Source organism: Vicia villosa, linkage group LG4, assembly GCF_029867415.1.
Source record: "Vicia villosa cultivar HV-30 ecotype Madison, WI linkage group LG4, Vvil1.0, whole genome shotgun sequence".
Taxonomy (NCBI): domain Eukaryota; kingdom Viridiplantae; phylum Streptophyta; class Magnoliopsida; order Fabales; family Fabaceae; genus Vicia; species Vicia villosa.
This window is the reverse complement of record NC_081183.1, coordinates 165147030-165152723: the sequence shown is the minus strand read 5'-3', so window position 1 is coordinate 165152723 and position 5694 is coordinate 165147030. Positions and strand designations below refer to the sequence as shown.

At 34.7% G+C, this 5694-nt stretch overlaps 1 long non-coding RNA gene across 6 annotated transcripts; it reads right to left on the bottom strand.

The window, feature by feature from the left end:
• Window positions 1-1812: 1812 nt before the first annotated feature.
• Window positions 1813-5482, bottom strand: LOC131595768 (uncharacterized). 6 transcript variants are annotated; one of them, XR_009282062.1, is made up of 8 exons: window positions 5285-5482; window positions 4460-5198; window positions 4251-4311; window positions 3954-4055; window positions 3750-3846; window positions 3228-3542; window positions 2896-3094; window positions 1813-2200 (listed from the first exon to the last, which is right to left on the bottom strand). It is a non-coding gene; the product is annotated as an uncharacterized LOC131595768 (long non-coding RNA). The 6 variants fall into 6 exon arrangements; XR_009282064.1 differs by lacking the exon at window positions 3954-4055 and having other exon boundaries at window positions 4460-4584; window positions 4752-5198; XR_009282063.1 differs by lacking the exon at window positions 3954-4055 and having other exon boundaries at window positions 4460-4876; window positions 5035-5198.
• Window positions 5483-5694: the final 212 nt, after the last annotated feature.

Sequence of the window (5694 nt, the reverse complement as noted above, 5' to 3'; positions counted from 1 at the left end):
TTTATTCTCGTGTTTTTTATGCTTATGTTCTTTATGTTTATTCTTGTATTATTTATGTTTCTTTACTCTTGCTTTATCGCTTTTTATTTGTTTCTGTATATACTCAATTGTGGGTATGGGTATGATATTTGAGTGAAGCTCTCAACCCGAGCTTTTAAAAAACAAGAGAAAAACATAAGTTAGGAGGTGGTTGTGTAGTGCTAGTCCCCAAGGTGAACACCTTGAATGGCTAATACGAGAACCCCACTTGGAGGAGACTTAGTCATGAAATTTGTCATAAGATGGTTCGCCCACCGCATGGCAGAAATCTGATTTCGTCGTTAACTCCAAGGACCTTTAGAACCCGTTCCATCTGTAGAGGTTATGTTATATCCAAAAACTATAGAGCTAACCTTGTGAGGGGATTCTTGGGTAAAAGAACATAGAACTGTCCTAACTTAGGGAGCCTTCCTCAATAGGTTGTTTTTGTTATCACGCTTTGCATCCAACATTGCATGACATTGCATATCATTTGCATCACGCCAGTACCTCATTCCAACTGTCTCTTTCATTCAGTTATCTATCAACTGTCAAACTGGTTCCTCCACACGAGTACGAGACTAGAGCCAACGTCAGACGAAGAATGATAACGCTGAAGTTAGAATGGAGATTGAGGATTTGAAGTCAGGAATGACTAAGCTCACCGAGATGTTGCAAGTTCTGATTGCTAGAGGAGAACCACCTCAAAGGACTGTCATTCAAGAGGTCGCCGACGATGTTGAAGACCCTATTCCTGTTCAGAGGCCCGCCACTACATCACTACAAGAAAACTGCAGATTAGCGTCGGCCAAAAGCCCTCGCTAAAAGGGGAAAAACTGACGCTAAAGGGTGTTAGCGTCGGCCTGGCGTCAGTGTCGTGGCGGACGCCTCAAAGCTGGAAGCAAGACGTAGCGTCCAGCCGACGCTAATTTAGTGTCGGCTTCATGGAACACTAAAGCGACGCTAAGACACAATAACCGACGCTGGAGTACAAACAAGTATAGGTTTAGCGTCAGCCAAATCCGACGCTATCTATCTTATAATGTCGGTTTCTCTCGCCACTATCTGGTTATATGTATCTTGTTGGTGTCGGCTTGAGCCGACGCTAACTTTAATTTTTTTACCATCTAAAACCTAGTTGGGATGAAAACCCATTTTTAAATTTCACTTTTTTGAACCTAATAAATCATGTTTAGAAACCCATTTAAATCCACAATAAATTTATTTTTAGGATTTACCAAAACATGTTTAAATCCACAAACATGAAGCACATTGACAACACTTCTCAATTGCCCCAAACATCAATACCACACACAAAAAGACATGGGACAATACCTTCATCATAATCTATTGTTCTAGAGCTTTCATCTCATATTTCACCAACAAACCTAAAATCACACACATTCCACCTCTCAATGTCCTTTATCAATTTACCTCACTCATTCAATATTGATCAACAGACTCTTATTCATCTTGTCAAAGAAAAAAATATTGGATTTTAAGAAATTAAAAATAAAAATAAAATGTTAGTCTAAGACATCCTAACACTTGTCTATGTGTTTAACTGTCAAAAGACAACAATGCATTCAAAGTCAACAAACCTAAAATCACACACATTCCACCTCTCAATGTCCTTTATCAATTCACCTCACTCATTCAATATTGATCAACAGACTCTTATTCATCTTGTCAAAGAAAAAAATATTGGATTTTAAGAAATTAAAAATAAAAATAAAATGTTAGTCTAAGACATCCTAACACTTGTCTATGTGTTTAACTGTCAAAAGACAACAATGCATTCAAAGTTAGTATATATTGATTTCACGGCGAACTATTTCCAGTCAACATTGCATATGACATGGGAGAAAGTGTTATATAAGTAATGAAATTGATATGTTTTGTTACAAAGACAAGAGGAAGGGTCTCTTTAACAAGGTATTGGCATTTTATAAAAATGTAAGAAATTTGGTAAATGCAATCCACCTGAGATTGTGGTGATTAATGTCACATCAACTCTTCCTTCTAAAGTCGTAGAACGAGAAGCTCTCGATGCAAGAATGGCTTTCTCGTTGCCACTGCCTTGACGACTTCCTGGGTTGTGCAGAGAATTTAGTTATAACCCATCCTCAAAACCATTTCATTGAGCTAACCCATCTCCAAAGCCATTTATTGAGCTAATAACCTGGACAGAAACAGAGACACAATTAAATTTTAAAACAAACAAATTAAGGAAGTGAAAGAGAGTCAATTACTCTAAACTAAACATTTAATTACTTTATGATTAATATATTTGCACACGTGTTCCATAAGAAACCACACATATAATATAAAGCCTTTCCAATATGTCAATTACTCTGTATTATTATAGTATATTATAATTCATTGAAAAGTTAAAAGTTTGATTGTTAATTTATCCTTGGTTTTTTATTCATTAAGTTAACTAAACAAGTTGCTTTATTCATGCAAAGGTTGGTCGACGTAACAAGCTAGTGAGATTTTTCACCGTGTCACCAAATATCAAGTAGGATAATAGAATTGCAATAATTGAAATATCATCATTTTAAATAAACTTTAGTTGGTTAAATAACACTTTTAAAACCTAGCTGGTAGTTCTTGATTCATATATGAAAAAAATACAATTAAATAACAAAAATTGTACCAATTAATTATTGAAAAAGTTTTCATATATGTCTTAACACTCAACTACAGACTCATTTTCACTCCCTATTTTATTAGTTTTAGTGAATCCTCCTGATTCAAGAGCTAATAACTACGTGAGGAGCAGAATTTTATAGACAAATAAGTGCACCTTCCTCCATTTGTCACAAATATAAAATAGCTTTTCTTACAGAGATTTTGTATAAGGTCTTCACTAACCATAATTAGGATCATATTTACAAGCCTCCTGACATTCCCTCGCAGCTTCAGCCAGTCTTTCCAAACCGATAAGCGTGGCGGCGATTATTCCGGTAAGAAGCACTCCTCGGCAAAATAGAAATTGCACGGTCATAAAAACTCAATGCATCAGTAAATTCACCCCTCTTGTAATGCTCATTCCCTACTAACTTGAGTTAACCTGTAAAGCACATATAATTCAAGACATCATCAAACACAAATTCATGCTTCTCTAAGTACTGAGTTAAGTCAACCTGTTAATTGCATGATAGATAAAAAGAAATAGAACAGAACACGGTAGAATAATAAGAGACCTGTTCATAAATAACCAAGGCGTTACTGTCCTCTTCACCCTTTTCTTCCAAACTCCGATCATCCTCCCCTTCCTTCTCCACCGCAGCAACAACTACGTTCTCATTTAGCGATGTAACCATAACCACCATCTCTTCAACCTTATCATTCACAACCGCTGCAGCTGTACGCCGCCATATCGTTCTATTCACAATCACTTCCACTTCAACCAGACTCTGTTATTGTTCCTGCTGCAGTTGTCATTGTTGCTTTGGTGGCCGACCCCGTCGCACTCCAATTCACACTACCGACATTGCTTATTGCTCAAATCTCCTCCTCTGGCAACCAGGAAAAGAACCAACGGAAAATTGAAAATCGTATAAACTCTATTTCACCCTAATCAAAACTCTCTCCACTTTACCAAACGAAAGCCAAAGTAAACAATATTGGTTAACCACATTTGGAATAAATTAGTTTCTCACAAGTCTAATTTTTTATTTCAGTAAAATACTAAATTATAAGTGCTTAAATAAATAGGATAATACCTTTACAATGAGTAGTGGAGTTTCCATCCTTAAATAAACAAACAAAACTTTGTGTGACAGTATCAAATCCACATGTTCTACCACCCTTCAATTGATCCTTATACATAAGAAAACAATTAGTAAGTAACAGGTATAATTAAGGAAATGTTCACAGAACACATGCTTTCGTTGGATAATCACATGCTTTTCACTACATGTACTCACTTTGATTAAAGAGTTTCAGTTTTGTCCTAGTGTCTAAACTAAATAGTCATGTCGGTCAGAAATTATCGCCATCCTCGCATTTCCACATGAATGATTCAATAACTGATGCAGAATTTCAGATGTTCTGTTTATCAGTTGTACTAAAATAGCAAGCAGGTCGAACTCGCAAACCATAACAGAATTGAAAAAAAAAACTAAGAAATCAAACAAACAAAAAATCAGGCAACAATACAAACTTGGTTTAAAGGGAGAACAATATGAACATTTATGAAAAATAGACGAGGAATGAAGATTTACCGTATTTTGTTCACATATACTCTTTGTTGAATAATGAGGATGATGAAGATTCAACCGTGAACTGATAAAAAAAAGTTGATTAATATGTTAAATGCCCATTCACAGTACTGAAAGAACCTTTTTCATTTTACCAATAACTAGCTACACACAAAACATGATTGATATGCTAAATGCTCATTCATAGAAGATATAAGTGAACAAGAATTTACCAAATTCTAGTTGATCCTTGTAAGAATAGAAATGTTCCTGATGCAATATCCTTAACAAGATCCTTATATGCTTTCCTCTCAACTAAATCTTCCAACTTTTTTAACCTCGCTTTCAATTATTCACTCTTCGTACCAAAGAATCAACATAAGAGAAGTTAATAGCAGGATTTCAATAACAATTATAGCAGTATCATAATCTAGCAAAATCAATTTAATTATAAAATAAAATATGAAAATTCATTATGTATGAGAATTATGAAAACAAAAAAGGTGATGAAATTAGGATTTGAACTTTTCTCTGGGTTTAGGGCTTGAGAAGATGAAGCCAGTCCGCATAAGAGTCTGATCAATTCGAGTCTAGTGGATGGATCAGAGGTGATCCAAACAGCACGAAGTGGCTCATACTGTATTTGAAAACTTGAGAAGAATCGAATAGAAACAACAAATTAAAACAACGAATTGAATCAAACCTTGAGAAGAATCGAATCAAAACAACTTATTGAAACAACAAATCAAAACTGAAACGTCAACCAATTGAAAAAAGAATTAAGGGAGAGAAGAAACGCAAAGCTTACCTGAGAAAGAAGAAAGGAGAAAGGTAACAAGGGTCTGGAGAGTTTATTGGAAAAAAAAGAAGAACCGAAAAGAAGATTGGTGAACTTCGGTCATGCCGTTACAGCTCCGGTCATATTCAACTGCAATACTTATTCACAAATCAGTACCATTCATACTCAAACACCTGAAACGATGTGAAAGAGATGAGAAGCGAGTCTACAACCTAGAAACGATGTGGAAAAAGAGATAGGATGAATTGAAATTGAGTACCTGAAGCAATTTTGAGATGCGATTTTGAGAATCTGAAAAGCGTGGAACCGAGAAACGATTTCTGAGCGTTTAGTGCAGATGGAACCTGGAAAAGATTTATGAAAAAGCGTTTAGGGTTTTTGAGCGTTTAGTGAAGATGGAACCTGGAAGCGTTTAGGGTTTTTCAGAAGCGTAGAAATGAAGATGGGAAGCACAGAAACGTTTTTAGAATAGGCATTTTTTTTATTTCTATGCCAATTTTATTTCGTTTTAAATTTTATTTTATTTTATTTGTAAATTAGATTTTAATTAAGTTTTTATTTAATTTTATTAATTTAGCTAAAATTTTATTTTATTTTATTAGTTTATAATATTGATTTTAGTTTATAAATTGAAGTTTAATATAACTTTGATTTTATTTTATGAATTAA